The 20,716-nt window shown below is 42.3% G+C and overlaps 1 protein-coding gene and 1 long non-coding RNA gene across 4 annotated transcripts in view; one reads left to right on the top strand and one right to left on the bottom strand.

Moving 5' to 3' along the window:
• Positions 1-20,716, bottom strand: part of il1rapl2 (interleukin 1 receptor accessory protein-like 2) — a 1,302,096-nt gene that overhangs the window by 1,057,116 nt on the left and 224,264 nt on the right. The gene's annotated exons all lie outside the window — the stretch shown is intronic.
• Positions 1-20,716, top strand: part of LOC134353160 (uncharacterized) — a 94,083-nt gene that overhangs the window by 30,509 nt on the left and 42,858 nt on the right. For both annotated transcript variants that reach the window (XR_010019554.1, XR_010019553.1), the window contains exon 2: positions 15,042-15,151. This is a non-coding gene — a long non-coding RNA (uncharacterized LOC134353160). The remainder of the gene's footprint in view (positions 1-15,041; positions 15,152-20,716) is intronic.

Here is a 20,716-nt window from a genome sequence, read left to right on the forward strand (position 1 = left end):
ATGACCTCTGATTGTAATCCCACCAAATCTGAATGGAAAAAAGCCTGCTTGCATTTACCCTATCTATATCCCTCATAATTTTGAAAACCTCTATCAAATCTCCTCTCAATCGTCTATGTTCTAAGGAATTAAGTCCTAACCTATTCAATCTTTCCTTATAACTCAGGTCCTACAGACCCAGCAACATCCTTGTAAATTTTCTCTGTACTCTTGAAACCTTACTTACATCTTTCGGGTAGGTAGGGGACGAAAACTAAGCACAAGACTCCAAATTAGGCCTCACCAATGTCTTATAAAATTTCAACAAAACATCCCATCTCCTGTACTTAATACTTTGATTTATGCAGGCCAATGTAGCAAAAGCTTTCTTTACAACACTATTTTTTGTCCAATCAGAGAATTCAGAACAGCTGACAAAAGTGTTACTTTTTTCAACTGTGCTCTAGAGTTGAGTCTAGAGGGAGAGGATGAATTTATGGTGGGGGGGGTCACCAATATTACTGATGAGAATTCACACGAACAATTCTGTTAAATATCCCTCCATGAGTTCTCCATTCCACTGAAATGATAGGAGTTGTCAGTAAAAGGGAACTTCTATTAATTGTGTTTTTTCAACAGTCAAAGTACATTTATTATCAAAGTACATATACTTTATACAACCTTGAGATTTGACTCCTTGTAGGCAGCCACAAAACAAAGAAACCCAATAGAACCCATTAAAACAAAAGAGGACTGTCAAACACCCAGTGTGCAGAGAGAAAAAAAAAATCAAATTGTGCAAACAATAAAAGTAAGCAAGTAGTTTTCAGAACTAAAGTTCATGAAATTGAGTCCACAGAAGTCTGTTAGTTTCAGGCCACAGCCTCAGTTCAGTGCAGAGGCGAGTAAATCTCATGGAGCAGTGAGTTGAACTAGCATGTCACTTGCCTCCAGCACCAACACCCTGACTTTATCAATCTGGCCTGGCACTTAAGTCTAAAACTCAGTCGTCCCTTGCTCGCAGACTCAGGCCCTGCCACTGCGATATGCTCTTGGGCCCAAGCCCCACTGCCTCAATTTGGCCAAACCTGACCTTTCCAATTCACCTAGCACGAAAATTGATCCAACCTCAGGTCTTTCATCGCTCTCTTACCCGAGCTCCGGCACCACTCTGTCAGCGTCGCCTCGGTTCTGCTGCAGCAAATTGCCTCCAAGTCCGCTCCAGAGATGGCCAAACATTAGATCATTCCCCAGTCTTGGACCTGGATCCTGCAGCCTCGATTTGGCCTGTACATGCTTTGCCGCAACCATCCTACACCTTGGAGACTTCAGTTCACACCGCAAAAAATGCCAGGTAGTACAGGTGGTTCAAAAGCTCAACTCTGACAGGAAAGTTACAGATTATTGTTTGCAGTGATTGTTCACCAGAAAAAGTGTGATTAATAATGTATTTAGTTGTCTCCTTTGTTTTGTTGCCACCAGCAAGTAGTCGCACAGCTTTACCTGCGCCATCTTAAACGGGAACATTTTTAAATGTTATTGAAATGTTGCTCCAATATTGTAAATAATTGCATAATTTTTAATAACATTTGAATATCAGAAACATTGATATTATTGACAGTTGGCCAAGCAAGGACGAGTAGGGGTGAACAAGTTGACAATGTTTGTTATCTATTTGTGGGCAAGATTGGGCTTCACTCCACTATGACCATACCACAGAACATGACACAAACACCACACAGCACGAGTCCTGATGTCCTACACAGCCTCAGTGATAAGGATTGTGGTGTTCCTCAGAGCTTCAGTGATAAGGATTGAGGTGGAAGTTCCACAGAACCTCAATGATAAGGATTGATCTCAAGATTGAGATGTGCCTCGAGGATAAGGGTTGATGTGGTAGTGTCATTGTCTTCAAAATCTGGACCATCTCCAATTGTTTTTTCACTATAATTAAAACTGAAAGGATGAGTTTATTAATCACTCATCAACATCATATGCATTCTCCGTGGAGCTACCTGAAAAAGATGAACTTTGAAGTCAAAAACTTCTGCAGAGGGTACGGTTTTAAGGTGCTTGTAAGTATGTTCAGAGGAGATGTCAGGGGTAAGTTTTTTTACACAGAGAGTGGTGAGTGCGTGGAATAGGCTGCCGGCGACGGTGGTGGAGGTGGTTACGATAGCGTCTTTTAAGAGACTCTTGGATAGGTACATGGAGCTTTGAAAAATAGGGGGCTATGGGTAACCCTAGGTAATTTCTAAAGTAGGTACATGTTCGGCACAGCTTTGTGGACCGAAGGGCCTGTATTGTTCTGTAGGGGATTTTTTTCTGTTTCTAGGTGTACCATGGAGAGCATTCTGAAAGGCTGCATCACTGCCTGGTATTGGCGGGGGTGGGGGGGGGGTGTTGCTATTGCACAGGATAGAAAGAAGCCATAGAAGGATGTAAAATTAGTCAGCTCCACCTTGGGTATTAGCCTCTGTAGCATCCAAGGCATCTTCAAGGAGCAGTGCCTCAGAAAAACAGCGTGCTTTATTAAGGACCCCTATCACCCAGGAAATACCCTCTTCTCATTGTTACCATCAAGAAGGAGGTACAGAAGCCTGAAGGCAGATACTCAGCACTTCAGGAACAGCTTCTTCCACTCTGCCATCAGATTCCTAAATGAACGTTGAACTCATGAACACTACCTCACTTCTATTGTTTCTGTTTTTGCACTATAACTACTGTAATTAATTTAACTATTTTTTATTGCATTGAACTGTTGCCGCTAAGTTAACAAACTTCACGACACATGTCAGAGATACTAAACCTGATTTTGATTCTAGAGTCGAGTTCATTGATATATGCAGAAGTGCATGTATGCACAGGTGCAATGAAAAAACTGCTTGTACCATTGGTACATACCAACCTGTGAGCAACATTCACAAGGAAAACATTAATTACATACATTTTTTTAGAAGAAAGAGCACAATTAGAACAAAAAAAGTCCACTGAGTACAAAGTGATCAAAGTGGTCATAGTGTTGCTGAACTGTAGTGATTAGTGTTTTGCTGATTGGTTCAAGGACTAAATAATTAAGGAAAGTAACTGTTCTTGAAACTTTAAAGAGCAGAAAGAGAAAATGCTGGAAATCCTCATTTTATGCTCCAACTGATGCAGTCCGATTGCTGAATATTTCCAGCATTTTCTGCTTATACTCTAGATTTCCAGCATCTACGGTTTTTTCAATTTTCACAAACTTTGATGAGTGATCTCGCATTATTCCAAGAGCAAATAAAGTAGTGATTCTCAACAAGAACCATCTGGCCATAGATAAATCTGGCTAATTATCACCCTATTAGTCTCATCTCAAAGTGATGGAAATTGTCGTTGTTTGTTCTCTCAGGCGGAAGAACAGGAACCAATGATTTCTGACTTTGACAGTTTCCCCCTGATTGGGGTGGGGGGTGTGGGTAGGGGTGGGGGAGGTGGATTTGGAAGCAGGCAACAGACGCCTCTGGCAAAGGCTAGGACAGCAAGGCCAGTGGGGAATGGCATTGAAGTGGTTACTGTCCAAGACCCCAAGGAACTGTAGAGACTTGTGAACACAGACCAGTACACCCTGCAAAACAGCCTTCCCACTACTTAGAGAAAGCAGTGGAAAAAAATCAAGGTCCAATCCCACCCTCACTTCTCTCTTCTCCCCTCTCCTATTGGACAGAAGATACAAAAGAATGACCTTTCCAACCATTGTAAGGAAAGGGTTAAATTTGATTCCTCCTTGGTATATGCTAAAGTGTGTTAACAAAATGGAAGATTGTAAGATAAATTGTGTTAGTCTGGAATGTGGGAATGTTTTGAGAAAGTACAAAGGCACCAGTCCACTCCAATATTTTGAGGACTTATTGTGAATACTAGTACTCAGCCTGAAGGTGTGCATAGATACATCCTAACAGACCAGATATCTCTAAGTTTCTAAGCTATGTGCTAAGGCTGAAGGTTACCAGAGCTAAGCAGGTAATGGAAAAGTACTGGAGTAAAAATTATGCTAGATTTTTGGCACACTGGCCTGCATCAGTCAGGACAGCGAGCATAATGTTGGATGCTACATTGCATTTATAGATGTTGATGAAGCCACTTTTGGAACATTTTTAGTCACCCTGCTATAGGAAGGATGCCATTGAGCTGGAAGAGTCAAGGAGTCAGTGACCACTACAGGAACAAAACAGGACCTTTGGCCTAACTAATCCATGCCGGCTCGAATTTCTGCCTAGTCCCATCTACCTGAACCCAGACCATAGTATTCCATATCTCACTCAACAACGTACAGAGTACTTACCTTAAATATTGCAATTGAATCTGCATCCGCCACTTCTGCTGGCAGCTTATTCCACACCCACATCACCCTCTGAGTGAAGCAGTTCCCCCTAAGTCTTTCAACTTTCATCCTAAATCTATCACCTCTAGTTCTAGTCTTACCCACAATGAGAGGAAAAAGAAACCCACATGCATTCGCAAACACAAGAAAATCTGCAGATACTGGAAATACAAGGCAACACACACAAAATGCCGGAGGAACTCAACAGGCCAGGCAGCATCCAAAGAAAGAAATAAGCAGTCAAAGAATTAAGACCATAAGACATGGGAGCAGAACTAGGCCATTCAACCCATCGAGTCCACACCGCCATTCCATCATGACTGATCCCAGATCCCACTCAACCCCATGCACCTTGTCATATCCTTTGAAGTCCTGACCAATCAGGAAATAATGTACTTCCGCCCTAAATATATCCACGGACTTGGCCTCCTACGCAGTCTGTGACAGAGCATTCCACAGATTCACTACTCTCTGGCTAAAAAATAATCCTCCTTACCTCTGTTCTAAAAGGTCACCCCTCAATTTTGAGGCTGTGCCCTCTAGTTCTGGATACCCCCACCATAGGCAACATCCTCTCCACATCCACCCTTTATCCTTTCAACATTTGATAGGTTTCAATGACATCCCCCCCACATCCTTCTAAATTCCAGTGAGTATAGGCCCACAGCTGCCAAATACTCCTCATATGTTAAGCCTTTTATTCCCGGAATCATGCTCGTGAACAATCTCTGGACTCTCTCCAATGACAACACACCCTTTCTGTGATACGGAGCCAAATCTATTGACAATACCCCAAATTGGCCTGACTAGTGTCTTATAAAGGCTCAGTGTTATTTCCTTGCTTTTTTTTTAAGATTATGAGGACACGCAGTCCTCTTTTATTGTCATTTAGTAATGCATGCGTTAAGAAATGATACGATCTTCCTCCAGAATGATATCACAGGAACACAAGACAAACCGACTGAAAAACTGACAAAACCACATAATTATAACATATAGTTACAACAGTGCAAAGCAATACCATAATTTGATGAAGAACAGACCATGGGCACGGTAAAAAAAAATCTCAAAGTCTCTCGAAAGTCCCATCATCTCACTCAGATGGTAGAAGGAAGAATAAAAAACTCTTCCTGCCGTGAGCTTCCAGCGCCACAAACTTGCCGATGCAGCATCCTGGAAGCACCCGACCACAGCCGACTCTTGAGTCCGTCCAAAAACTTTGAGTCTCCAACCAGCCCGCTGACACCGAGCACCATCTCTGCCGAGCGCTTCGACCCCGGCCCCGGCAATAGGCAATAGTCAAAGCTGAGGATTTGGGGCCTTCCCCTCCGGAATTCTCGATCGCACAGTAGCAGCAGCAGCGAAGCAGGCATTTCAGAAGTTTCTCCAGGTGTTCCTTCGTGCTTCTCACGCCTGTCTCCATCAAATCAGGATTGTGCACGGCCCCTAGTGAACACATACGATATCATTTCGGAGCAGCCACGTGCGCTGCATTGCACCGCCATCTTCTCCTCCCCCTTCTTTTATATTCTATACTGAGTTTTAGGCTGAGACCCTTCATCAGGACTGGAAAAAAAGATCAGAAGTCAGAGTAAGAAGGTGGGGGGGGAGGGCAGGAAGTAGCATAAGGTGTTAGGTGATAGGTGAAAACGGGAGAGGGGGAGGTGAGTGAAGAGAAGACTTGGGAAGTTGGTTGGTAAAAAAGATAAAGGGTTGGAGACTCTCGCAGTTTCTCTATCTCTGCTATGTCTGCTCTCAAGATGAGGTTTTTCATTCCAGAACTAATGAGATATCCTCCTTTTTCAAGGAAAAAGGCTTGGCATCTTCCACCATTAATGCTGCCCCCACCCACATTTCTTCCTTTTCACGCACATCTGCTCTCACCCCATCCTCCCACCACCCCACCAGGTATACGGTTGCTCTTGTCCTCACCTACCACCCCGCCAGCCTCCGTATCTAGCACATAATTCTCCATAACTTCCACTGTCTCCAAGGGGTTCCCACTACCAAGAACATCTTTCCCTGTCCCGTGCCTTCTGCTTTCCATAGGGTCCACTCCCCATTGATCCTGGCACTTATCCTTGCAAGCCGAACAAGTGCTAAAACTGCCCCTACACCTCCTCCCTCATGACCATTCAGAGTCCTACACAGTCCTTCCAGGTGATGTGGCACTTCTACTGTGAGTCTGTAGGAGTCACCTACTCTACCTGGTGCTCCTGGTGTGCCTGCTCTATATTGGTGAGACCTGACGTACATTGGGAGATTGTTTCGCTGAGCACCTATGCTCCATTTGTGAGATAAAGTGGTATCTCCTGGTAGCCACACATTTCAGTTCTACTTCCCATTCCCATTCCAGCATATCAGTCCATGGCCTCCTCTATTGCTGCGATGAAGCCACACTGAGGTTGGAGGAACAACATCTTATATTTTGTCTGGGTAGCCTCCAACCTAATGGCATGAACATTGATTTCTCAAAATTCCAGTAATGGCCCCCCCCTTACATCATTCTGGTTTCCCTCTCCCTCGTTTTTCCTTACCTGTCTATCAACCCCCACCCCCCACCCCCCACGGTGCTCCTCCTCCTTCCCTTTCCTCATGGTCTTCTACGCTCTCCTATCAGATTCCCCCTTTTCCAGCCCTTTATCTCTTTCACCAATCAACTTCCCAGCTCTTTACTTCACCCACCCCCCCGCCCAGTTTCACCTATCACCTTGTACTTCTTCCTCCCCTCCCCCAACCTTTTTACACATTCTCCTATGCTCCAGAGAATAAAATCTGAATCTATTCAACCTCTCCCTGTAACTCAGGTGCTCAACTCCAAGCAACTCGGCAGATGAGATCTATGAGGATGATGCTGGGCCATAAAGGACTGAGTTGTCGAGAGAGATTGAATGCTTTGAGACTTCTCTCTTCGTTGGAGTACAGGTGGATGAGAAGTAATATTATAGAGGTATGCACAGTTATCTGTGGCATAGATGGGCTGAGTGGACACAATCAGAACTAGAAGCTATAGGTTTAAGGTGAGATGGAGATACTTAATAGGAATCCGAAGAGCAACTTTTTCACCCAGGAAGTGGTCTGTAGATAGAATGAGCTGCCGGTGGCTGGGGCAGGTACATTAACAACATTTAAAAGGCACTTAAACATTTACATTGGATAGGAAAGGTATGGAGGGATACAGGCCCAACATAGGCACATGTGACTAGGAATCGTGGTTAACAGTGACTAGATAGGCTGAAGGGTTTCTTTCCTCGCAGCATGACTGTGAGTTTCCAACGTGACCACAACCGAACTATCCTTCCATCATTCTGCACTTAGTAGTCACTTTATTACGTGTCTCTTGTACCTAATAATGTGGCCAATGAGTTTACGTTCGTGGTCTTCTGCTGCTATAGCCCATCCACTTCAAGGTTCAATGTGTTGTTCTTTTGGAGATGCTCTTCTGCACATGGCTATTGTAATGTGTGGTTCACCTTCCTGTCAGCTTGAATCACTGTTGTAATCCTCCTCTGACCTTGCTCATTAACAAAGCATTTTCACCCACAGATCTGCCGCGCACTTTGCTTTTGTTTTTCTCACTATTCTCTGTGAACTCCAGAGAGTGTTGTGTGTGAAAATCGCAGGAGCTGAGCAACTTCTAAGATTCTCAACCCAGCCTGTCTGTCACCAACCATCATTCCACAGTCAAAGCCACTTCAGTCACATTTCTTGCCCATTCTGATGGCCTGATTGACCTGAACAACACTGATCATGTCTGCATGTGTTTATGTATTGAGTTGCTGCCACATAATTGACTGACTAGATATGTGCATAAATGAGCAGATTTACAGGAATACCTAATAAAGTGGCCACTGAGTGTATTTTTCATAAGGCCTTGTTCCTGTTGTGGCCATATTCCATCTTAGTGGCTGCAATACAGAATATTAAAACAAAACTTAATTGAAAATGTCAATACTTTGATTTACAGTTGACCTCAGTTAATATTTTCCATAGTTCACCATAATTATGGGCTCTGTGATTTAAATTATGCTTTTCTGCTCTCAAACCGTGGTAATGAGAAAATATTTTGTCACTTCCACATAATAAAATATTCAGGTTAATTTTAAAGTGGATGCTACATGTATCTTACAAAGTGTAGAAACTTTATAAATTGTATTCTGCTCAAAGTGAAACATTGAATCCTGCAGCTGGGAGTGCAGCGTAATTGGACTAATATTGTCACATCATAGCCAGCAATTTTCCTTAACAATGTGTGTTTTACTGAAAGTAATATATCAATCATTTTTTCTTTTGTCTACTAAGGGAAAATGATAAAAGGGTTCTGACATGAATTTTGACATGCCTGGTATAGGCAAAGCTAAACCCAACATCTCTAATCATAACAATATTTTATCCTTAAAAACAGTCAACCGAATTATCTGATGAAGTAAAATACAGGAATAGGGTTACGGGAATAGGCCATAGGGATTCTGCAGATGCTGGAAATCCAGAGTTACAAACACAGAATGCTGGAAGAACTCAGCAGGTCAGGCAGCTTCTATGGAAAGGAATAAACAGTCAACATTTTTGACCGACACTTTTCATTGGGACTGGAAAAGGTGAAGAAGCCAGCAAAGAATGTGAGGGGAGGGGAAGGGGAGGTGATAGGTGGAAAAGGTAAAGGGCTGAAGAAGAAAGAATGTTATAGTAGTGCAGAGTGGACCAATGATGAAAGTGAAGGAAGAATACCAGGGGAAGGTGATAGGCAGGTGAGAAGAAGTAAGAGGGGAGACATAGTGGGAATTTAGACAAGTAGGCCATTCAGCCCAACAAAGCAATTCTGGTATTTATGTTCAACATAAATCCTTCTCCCAGCCTATTTCTTCTGAAAAGATGACTTTATTGAAAGAAAAACTATAAGATAGATGGAGAAAGTATGTTTCCCATTGTTAGGGAAACTTAAACTAGAAAAAGAAGAAAACAACGTCCAAAGAGAAGGGATATCTTCTCCTGGAGTGTTGAGTCACTAAATTTATTCAAGGCTGAGATATATTTTCAAATAGTAAAGTCAAGGGTAGTGGGGAATAGTTAAGAAAGCGGACCTGAGGCCAAGATCAAATCAGCTTAAGCAGTTGATTGATTATGTCGACTGCTGTTTCCTTTGGTCCTACAGTATATTCTTAAGTGGATTGTTTGCACTCAGTAACAATTAAGAAAGTTGCTCCACCAGTCAGCAGGCTATAGAAGGTTTCTCAGCATCATTACATTGTCTAGTGCTGCCTTTCTCCACAGTCTACAGTATCTGAGGATCTCTAATAACCAACAGAAAAACAGTATTATTCACATCAGCACTTCTGTATCAGTGGAAATCATTGGCATTCATTCAATCAACATTAAGATAATTGGAAGAACAAGGACCATCCATTATACTATACAATTTCTTCAAATAATCACATTACTTATTACTGGGCAGGAGGAGAAGATGGCGGTGCCATGCAGTGTGCGCAGCTCTCCGGTGAAATGATATCATGTTTGTAAGTAGGATGCCGCACACAATTCTGATTTGATGGAGATAGATGTGAGAAGCAAGGAGGAACATCTGGAGAAACTTCTGAAATACCCGGTTCGCTGCCGCTGCTACTGTGTGATCGAGAATCTCCGGAGGGAAGACCCCAAAATCCTCGGCTTTGCCTGCTGCTGGTGGCCGGGGCTGGGGTCGAAGTGCTCAGCAGAGATGGTGCTCGGTGCTCGGTGTCGGAGGCTCGAAGTTTTCAGATGACTCAGAGTCGGACTGTGGTTGGGCATGGCAGGGAGAGTTTTCTTCCTTCTCCCGTCTGCGTGAGATGTGGGACTTTCGAGAGACTTTGAACTTTTTTTACCGTGCCCATGGCCTGTTCTTCATCAAGCTATTGTATTGCTTGCACTGTTGTAACTATATGTTATAATTATGTGTTTTTTTTGTCAGTTTTTCAGTCTTGGTCTGTCCTGTGTTTCTGTGATATCACACCGGAGGAATACTGTATCATTTCTTAATGCATGCATTACTAAATGACAATAAAAGAGGACTGCGTGTCCTCATAATCTAATCTAATCTACTTCAAGGATAAAGAACATACATTGAGATTACATTCTTATTCTAGTAGAAAGAAAAATTAGTTTCCAGCTTTCTTCACCTTTCAAACCTGAAGGGAAAAGTGTCAGACATTGCAACAAATGCATTTCAGAACATACAGAGAACGTTTATTCAAACACTGCTCTCGGGATAAATCAAAAGATGCCTGTTACCAAGGCAGCATTCAAGCGTCAAGATTGGACGTGGTTAAATAAGGTGGCTGAGCCAATGTCAAGGTGAGAGTGAAACCAAAGTGAGCTAAAGGAAAAAGTGGGGAAATAAAATGACAGGGACCACCACACACAAAATACTGGAGGAACTCAGCAAGTCAAACCACATCTATGGAAGGGAATAAAGAGCCAATGTTTTAGGCTGAAACTGATGAAGGGTCTCTGCTCAAAATCTCAAATGTGCATTCCCCTTCATAAATGGCATCTGACTTGTTGAGTTTCTCCAGAATTTTAAAGATATTGCTTAATTTTTCCAGAATCTACAGGATCTCTTGTACTTATTTAATAAGGCCACCGGTGGGTCCTGTGAGAACTGCCAGTTGGCTGTATCAGTACAATCCACTCCTGTGCATTACACTACAGAAGCACAGAACCAACTGCGGGTCAGATGTACGGAGGTGTCCAAACTCCCACTCTATCTGTGCACCGTGGTAGATAAGTTGAGTAATAAAGTCACACAGCATGGAAAGAGGCCCTTCAATCCAACTCAACTATGCTGACTGTGTTGCCCAGTTTGTTAGTCCATCTGCCTGCATTTGGCCCACATCCATCTCCAATACACGTACTTTTATCTAGGTGGCTTTTAAATATTGTTAATGTGCCTACCTGAGGGACATCTGACCCCTTACCACCTGCCACATCTACTGCAGCCACTGACTTAATAGAAGGTTCTTCTACATTTAATTAGTTTTAAAATTTTAATTACTTTTCATTCAATGAATAATTTAGTGTAATTATTTTCTAAATTCTTGTTAATGTTTCTTTAACTACTTGAATTTTTCATCAGTATCTAAATTCCTGACAGCTAGGGCTCAGAATCTGTGACACAGTTGCAGCACTGATCAGGCTTTAATGATTACTGTGGACAACTAGGCCTTGTGATGAAAGTGAAGCAATAAACTGTTGGAAATTTGGAAATTTGAAAATAGAAAATGGTGAACACACTATGCAGGTCTGGCTGCATCTGAGGAAAGAGAAACTATTAATGTTTCAGGTATCCCGAGGCCTTGACGTTGCTGGGAGGCACAATGCTGCATAAGGTTATTCTGTCATAGAGCTAAGGTAGGAATGATAATGAAGCATAGGCCAAGTCTAACAAGATCAACTCATCATTTGCACTGAACACTTACTGTAGGTAAATATTAGATATCGTCTGGATCACCTCATATTTGCCCAAGCAACTATCACAGTATCCCTATCAGAGGTCAGAAGCTGCACAATGAGTGAGTGGATATGCTAAAGAATTTTCATGGATAGATCCATGAAGCACAACTCTCCATTTTGTGTTAAGAGGGTGTGCAGTGACAGTGAAGGAACCTCAAATGAGATGATATGCAGATGGATAAGAATGTAAAACATGCCAGTTAAGAAGCAGAGTACAGCTACACAATCTGGTGTTTATCCATAGCCTGACAAGTGAATTTAGTTTTAAAGCATAGATAACCAAAGGAAGAGAGTGGGATGCAACGATCCAGACACAAACCCACATGGCTTCATCAAATTAGGCATTGTATGAGAGGCCCCAACCAGGATGCAGTTTACACAACTGAATGAGATATTGTTTGAGAGACCTCGGTCCCAGCTGAGCATGGTACTTGTGCACTGTGAGATAGACAGTAGGAGCAGATGGCTATACAGTGTAAGCATTTGCTCCTGACATGGTTTAGATAAAGCTCTAGCAAGCTAGAGTTTTTTTTTTACTGACATTTTCCAGATATATTAATCTAATAAAGCCCATTTATTCCTGATCAGTAAACAGAAGTTGGGAAGCAGAGTGTGTTGAACTCCCAAGTGGATTTCTACAGAATAAACCTTGCAGCAAGATGCTGTCAATGGCCACAGATATTTGATTGGAGAAGTGCCATGTGGGATTTGCAAAGGCTACCTGGGGAAGCAATCATTCCCATGCAAAGTCCGTGGAAGATCACTCTACAGATGAATCCCCATGCTCCAGTACCTGAAGCTGCTATTTGCAGACAGTTTCCAGTTACGCCAGGGATCAAAACGGTACAGTGAATAAAAGTTGTAACATCCAGGATCCAGAATGTCCCGTTGGGGAGTCTGTGCTCGAGGGATTGCCACCTGACTGTGCTGCGATCTGAACTAGTTCAGACCTCAGCGGCGGGCGGGAAGCTAGTGTTCAGAGCAGGTTTGTGGATAGACCAAATCAACAGCAGAACAGACTAGAGGTATCTGTTAACTGAGACAGTTTTACACAAGTTCCTTTTAATGGGAAGGGGAATGTGAATAGTTAATTTATTTTAAAACAAAAACTATACCGCAGGTTCTGGAAATATGAAATGAAAGCTGAGAGATGGAAATACTCAACAGTTCAGATTCCTTTCAATACGTTTTCCTTTCTTTTCAGCCAATGTGTTCTCCTTATTTCTCAGCCCTCCTTAATCACCCTCTTTATCCAGGCCCAAAACCAGAGAGTTTAATTACAAGTTCAATTAATTCACCCAAACACACATACAGCTAAAAGTAACAAGGTTTCACTGGGACAAAGGCACAAACCACAGTACATATATCACATACACACATAAAGTACGATTAACATAATAATGTTAACAGTTAATAAAAATATTCTGCAGACATACAAGTGGACACAAAGTGCTTAGATGACATATAGTTACATAAATATACAATAGTATGCTACTGTTGTCATAAATAATGTATCCTGGAATTCCTGTCTATCTTCCACCCAACCAGCTTTTAGTAGTTCACCCTCCTCACATTATCTAAATCCTACCACAAGTCACACTTTATTTCCTCCCCCCTCCACTCTTCACATTCCGAAGGAATTATTCCCAAAGGGGTCCACCATCAAAGATGTCTGCAAGGGACAGAACCTTGAGACAGCAGCATCTATCAGTGACAATTGTGCCATATGGTACAGGAGCCAAAGGATTCTCAGTGATTCAAGAACAGTTTCTTCCCATCTGTCATCAGATTTCTAAATGACCCTTGAACATTTACTTATCCAACACACAAAATGCTGGAGCAACTCAGCATATCATGCAGCAGCTATGTCCTGATGAAGGATCTTGACCTGAAACATTGACTGTTCATTAGACATGGTTACATATCCTTCCAGACCAATGAACCTGCACTGCCCAACAGCCCAGAAGTGATTAATTAACTTGCCAACCTGTATGTCTTTGGAATTTGGGAGGAAACCACAGCACCTGGAGGAAAGCCATGTGGTCTCAGACAAAACGTACAAACTCCTTAAAGTGGATGGCAGAATTGATAGGTGAATACTTGCGGGCTTTTTTCTGCTCAGGCTGTGTGAGACCAGAACTACAGGTCATAGGTTAAGAGTGAAAGGCAAAATACTTAAGGGGAATTTGAGGAGAAACTTCTTAACTCAGAGAGTGGTGCGATTGTGGAATGAGCTGCCAGTGGAAGTGGTAAATGTAGCTTCAGTTGTAAAATTTATGAGAAGCTTGGATAGATATATGGATGGGAGAAGTATGGATGGCTACAGCCTATGTGCAGGCAGATGGGACTTGGAAGAAAATCGGGCTGGTATGGACTAGATGGGTCAAACAGGCGAGCTCTCTGCTATAGTACCCTATGAACTACCAAAAGAGTAATGTTTAAATGTGTTGAGGATTTCTGTATCGACCACTCTTTCTTGCATCCTGTATTGCCTCTTCTCATCTTTTATCCCTTCTGCCAGTTGTTTTAACTCCACAGCCACTGGTATTTGACACTGCTCACAGAAACAGGTTTAACTATTGAAGCTCTCATTAGTTTATGTACTTCTTTAAAGTCCTCTGTCTCCAATGCTACAACAAAAAGAATCCTTCCTCGTTGCTACAATTTTCTGGTCCTTCTTATCTCCTCTGCACCCAACCTGGAGCAGTCCTGAAATATTTTTCTTTAATTTTCATTCTAGGTGTATGAGACTGGATTTAATTGGCCATCCCTAGTTGCTCTTGACAAGACGAGAGCAAATAAGATGTTGCAGGGGAATTAGGCTATTCAAATCATCGTCCATTCTATCATTCTTTTTTTCCAATCCCATTGTCCCACCTCCTCGCTGTAACCCTTAGCATCCTTACCAATCCAAAGCTGTGTTAAATACAACCAATGAATTGGTATCCACAGCCTTTTGGTAATGAATCTCACAAATTCATTATCCTCTGGCTGAAGAATTCCTCCTCATCTCACTTTTAAAGGAGCATTCCTTTATTCTGAGGCTGAATTCTGGCAACTGTTCACGATTGCACTTAATTTAAAAAAATCCTTGGATTCTAGACTCACCTACTAATGGAACCATGCTCTCCACATACATTCTATACAGGTCTTTCTGTACCTTACAAGATTCAATGAGATCTCCTCCCTTACTTGATGTTTATTGATTTTGCCCTGTAAGGAACATATTTAGCTCTTTAAAACCAAGAGAGAGAGCATTGACTGACTATCAACTGGATTGAGGAAGAAGACTTCTCAACCGAATCTGATTGAACTCACTTCTGATACTTGGTAAGGAAGCTAAGCCTACTTCATGCAGCCTGTTGAAATCAATTTATGTTCAAGATTCAATATTGTTTAATGTAATTTACAGCACAGAAGCGCAAAAGAGAATGAAATAATTGTTACTCTGGATCCAATGTAGCACAAAAAATAATAAGATAAAGAACACAACAATGAAATAAAAACAATAACTATAAATGTATAACATAGCTTACGTACATAGATTGATTATATATCCATAAAGTAATGCTGGGCACAGGAGTGTCTGTACATAAGGTAACTCTGGAAATGATAGTGTTGGTGGATTGTTAGTAGATGAAGGTGTTGATCAGCCTTATTACTTGGGGAAGTTACTGTTTTTGAGTTTGGTGGTCTTAGCATGGTCCAGTTGAAAATACTTGAATTATAAAAGGCAGATGAAATCAGTATTGGTATTGCTGCTGGTTTATTACTGTAACATGTACTAAGATTCAATGAAAGGTTTTTACTTGCACGCATTCACACCGATTATTCAAGCATCAGGGTAGGATGAAATCTCACTCAACGTCCGAAAAGACTAAGAGCTGCTTATTGATTATAGGCAGAAGAAATCAGTGGTATATGCGCCAGTCCTCATTAGGGAATCAGAGGTGGAGAGGGACAGTAACTTTAAGTTCCAGCCATTATCAATTCAGAGGATCTCTCTTGGGACCAGCAAATAATTTGTTACTGCAAAGATGGCATGGCAGAGCCTCTACTTTTTTTACAATTTTGCACAGATTCAGCATATCATTTAAATCTTTGACAAACTTCTATAGATGCGCTGTAAAGAATATACAGATTGGTTACATCATGGCCTGGTATGGAAGCACCAGTGGGAAAGCCTATGAAAAAGTAACGAATACTGCCCAGTCCAACATTGGAAAAGGCCTCCTAATCAATGAGCATCTCTACAAGGAGCACCAACACAGGAAGCTATATCCGATCATCAAGGATCACCACCATCTAGTCCATGCTCTCTTCTCATTGCTGCCCTCAAGAAGGAGGTACAAGAGCTTTAGGTCCCACAGCACCAGGTTCAGGAACAGTTATTAACCCCTCTACCTTCAGGTTCCTGAACCAATGTGGATGACTTCACTCACCTCAAGTCAAGTCAAGTCAAGTTTATTGTCATTTCAACCATAACTGCTGGTACAGTACACAGTAAAAATGAAACAACATTCCTGCAGGACCATGGTGCTACATGAAACAACACAAAACTACACTAGACTACGTGAGACAGCACAAGGCTATGCTAGACTACGTAAAACAATATTTTAAAAACTGCACTAGACTACAGCCCTGCACAGGACTACATAAAGTGCACAAAACAGTGCAGGGCAGTACAATAATTAATAAAGAAGACAATAGGCACAGTAGAGGACAAATTACAATATAATAATAAATGATGTAGATGTCAGTCTAAACTCTGAGTATTGAGGAGTCTGATGACCTGGGGGAAAAAGCTGTTGCACAGTCTGGTCGTGAGAGCCCGAATGCTTCGGTACCTTTTGCCAGATGGCAGGAGGGAGAAGAGTTTGTGTGAGGGTGCGTGGGGTCCTTCACAATACGGTTAGCTTTGCGGGTGCAGCGTGTGGTGTAAATGTCTGTAATAGTGGGAAGAGAGACCCCGATAATCTTCTCAACTGACCTCACTATCCGCTGCAGGGTCTTGCGATCCGAGACGGTGCAATTCCCTAACCAGGCAGTGATGCAGCTGCTCAGAATGCTCTCGATACATCCTCCGTAGAATATGATGAGGATGGGGGGGGGTGGGAGATGGACTTTTCTCAGCCTTCGCAGAAAGCAGAGACGCTGCTGGGCTTTCTTTGCTATGGAGCTGGTGTTGAGGGACCAGGTGAGATTCTCTGCCAGGTGAACACCAAGAAATTTGGTGGCTCTTAATGATCTCAATGGAAGAGCAATCAATGTTCAGCGGAGAGTGGTCGCTCCGTGCTCTCTTGAAGTCAACCTCCATCTCTTTTGTTTTGTTCACATTCAGAGACACGTTGTTGGCTCTGCACCAGTCTGTTAGCCGCTGCACCTCCTCTCTGTATGCTGACTCATCGTTCTTGCTGATGAGACCCACCACAGTTGTGTCATCGGCAAACTTGATGATCACCTCAGCTAATTCCAGAACCTATGTACTCACTTTCAAAGACTCTACAACTCATGTTCTTAGTATTATTTATTATTTTTTTAAATTTTGCAGTTTGTCTCCTTTAGCACATGGGTTTTTTTTCCAGTCTTTGTGTGTTTTTTCAATAGATCCTATTGAATTTCTCTGTTCCATTGTGAATGCTCGCAAGAAAATGAATCTCAGATTATTTTATGCTGACATATATGTACTTTGATACTAATTTTAATGTGAACTTTGTAAAAGAAAGGCAGAATGCAAAATAAAGTGTTACAATAGCAGAGGAAGAATGGTGCAGGTAGACCAAAAAAAGTCCAAAAGCATCGAGAAGATAAATTGAGAGATCAAAAGATATAGAAGCAGACATGTTATTCAGTCTATTGACTATGCTCTGCCATTCAATCATTGTTGTTTTCTTAACCCCATTCTCCTACCTTCTTCCTATCAACATTAACCACTTCGCAGGCTTGAACCTGTCAATCTCTGTCTTCAATACACTGAATGACTTAGCCTCTATAGCTCTCTCTTGCAATGAATTCCACAGATTTATCACCCAATGTCTGAAGAAATTCCTCATCATAGTTTTACAGGATCATCTCTTAATTCTGAGGCTGTGTTCTTGGATCGTAGACTCTTCCACTAGAGGAATCATTCTCTCTGCATAAAGTGAGTTTCAATGAGATTGCAGATTGCCCCCGTCACTCCTTCTGGATCCCTCTGAGTATAGATCCATGAACATCAAACATTCCTCAAAAATTAAGCTTTTCATTCATGGGTTCACTCTCCACGTCCAGTACATGATTCTTTAGATATGGACCCCAAAATTACTTCCAAATGCCATCTGACCAATAAGTTTTAAACCACAGTAGGGAATTCAGGGAGATCAAGAATTAATCTAGACTTTGAAAGTTCCTTGTAGCTCATTGAATTACTGGCTTGTTTTAAGAAGTGACAGGTTTGTTTAACTCAGGGCAGGAAAAATAAACAGATTGAAGATAGAGATTATTTTCTACTACCAGAAAAACAGTCCTTAAGATACCCACCAATGGCAAAAAAGTGGAAGTGCCCATACTGAAGGATTCATATCTTGAGGTCGTTCAGTGTAAGCTGGTCAAATTCATAGCCTGAATACACTTGGACAAATTGTTTCAACAGAAACACAATTACCTCACAGTTCCAGTTAAAATATCTCAGTTGATGTATCTAGTAGTGATAGCAATTTCCCACTGCTGTCTCATATCTAGTTTAACAAATAGCTCTAATCAAAGGTCAGGGCAGTAAATGTATAAGCCATAAACTATTTCCTTAAGAGTAATTGAATTGTCATCAGGTGTTTAATGGCAGTGGTAATACCGGTGTAAGTTGATATGGTAGCAAAGTAGTCTAAGGACATACCACAGTCAAGCAGGTGAACGGGACATAACAACTAAAAGCATTAAACAGGCATTAACATCCCTTTATATAATGATATAAGTCAGAAATAATACCTGAAGCTTTACACCCAAAAACAGACAGGTTTAAATCCTTCTAATCACATCATCATATCCCGTTCTCCCCCATGCTAACATCAGATAGATAGAGACTCAAGAGAGGGGGGGTGCTGGAATATGGAGCATCTAGAAGCTGTTCCCTCCAAGAGGACTACAGTCTTGTCATTGTTTGGAGGCTTGTGTGCCTCGATGATCCAGAGAGCTGTGCTGGCTGGAGTCAGGCCATCATGTTTTGGCTTTTGGCAGGGTCACCCATGCCAAACAGATTAAAGGGTAGAGGTCCTCTGGTTCTCCGGTCCTCCAGGTTTGGGGGTAACAACCCTGACTGGTAAGACAAAATTGTTACGGAAATAGCATTGAAGAATCATTCTACAACTGAGTGTGACGATATTCCTGAGTCTCTACTCAGTACTTGCATTACTGATTTCAGTGAAAACTGAGAGGAAGCTACTGACATGATGAAGCAAGCCCTGAACACCACCAGAGATGGAGGAACTTCATTGCTGTCCTAAAAGCCATTGGTGTAATGGACCATAAGGAAGGAAGTCGATCACTTTCCTAAATCATATCCTCCCTCCAGCTCCTCATCACCTATTTTCATCTCCCTCCTGGTGGAGATTTCAGATTCAGATTTATTGACCACATATTAGATTATTAGATTATGAGGACACTCAGTCCTCGTTTATTGTCATTTAGTAATGCATGCGTTAAGAAATGATACAATGTTCCTCCAGTATGATATCACAGAAACCAGTCATTGAAAGTGGGCATGCAGATACGGCAGGCGGTGAAAAAGGCGAATGGTATGCTGACATTTATAGCGAGAAGATTCGAGTACAGGAGCAGGGAGGTACTACTGCAGTTGTACAAGGCCTTGGTGAGACCACACCTGGAGTATTGTGTGCAGTTTTGGTCCCCTAATCTGAGGAAAGACATCCTTGCCATAGAGGGAGTACAAAGAAGGTTCACCAGATTGATTCCTGGGATGGCAGGACTTTCATATGAAGAAAGACTGGATGAACTGGGCTTGTACTCGTTGGAATTTAGAAGATTGAGGGGGGATCTGATTGAAACGTATAAAATCCTAAAGGGATTGGACAGGCTAGATGCAGGAAGATTGTTCCCGATGTTGGGGAAGTCCAGAACAAGGGGTCACAGTTTGAGGATAAAGGGGAAGCCTTTTAGGACTGAGATTAGGAAAAACTTCTTCACACAGAGAGTGGTGAATCTGTGGAATTCTCTGCCACAGGAAACAGTTGAGGCCAGTTCATTGGCTATATTTAAGAGGGAGTTAGATATGGCCCTTGTGGCTACGGGGTTCATGGGGTATGGAGGGAAGGCTGGGGCGGGGTTCTGAGTTGGATGATCAGCCATGATCATAATAAATGGCGGTGCAGGCTCGAAGGGCCGAATGGCCTACTCTTGCACCTATTTTCTATGTTTCTATGTTAAACACAAGACAGACCAAGACTAAAACTGACAAAAACCACATAATTATAACATATAGTTACAACAGTGCAAAGCAATACCGTAATTTGAGAAAGAGCAGACCATGGGCACTGTCAAAAAATGTCTCAAAGACCCGATAGCCCCATCATCTCACGCAGACGGTAGAAGGAAGAAAAATTCTCCCTGCCATGAACCTCCAGTGCCGCAAACTCGCCGATGCAGCACCCTGGAAGCACCCAACCACAGCCGACTCTGAGTCCGTCTGAAAACTTCAAGCCTCCAACCAGCCGTCCGACACCGAGCACCATCTCTGCCGAGTGCTTCAACCCCAGCCCCAGCCGCCAAGCAACAGGCAAAGCCAAGGATTCAGGGCCTTCCCCTCTGGAGATTCTGGATCGCACAGTAGCAGCGGCGGTGAAGCAAGCATTTCAGAAGTTTCTCCAGATGTTCCTCCGTGCTTCTCATGTCCATCTCCATCAA

The sequence above is a fragment of the Mobula hypostoma genome, chromosome 10, assembly GCF_963921235.1.
Source record: "Mobula hypostoma chromosome 10, sMobHyp1.1, whole genome shotgun sequence".
Taxonomy (NCBI): domain Eukaryota; kingdom Metazoa; phylum Chordata; class Chondrichthyes; order Myliobatiformes; family Myliobatidae; genus Mobula; species Mobula hypostoma.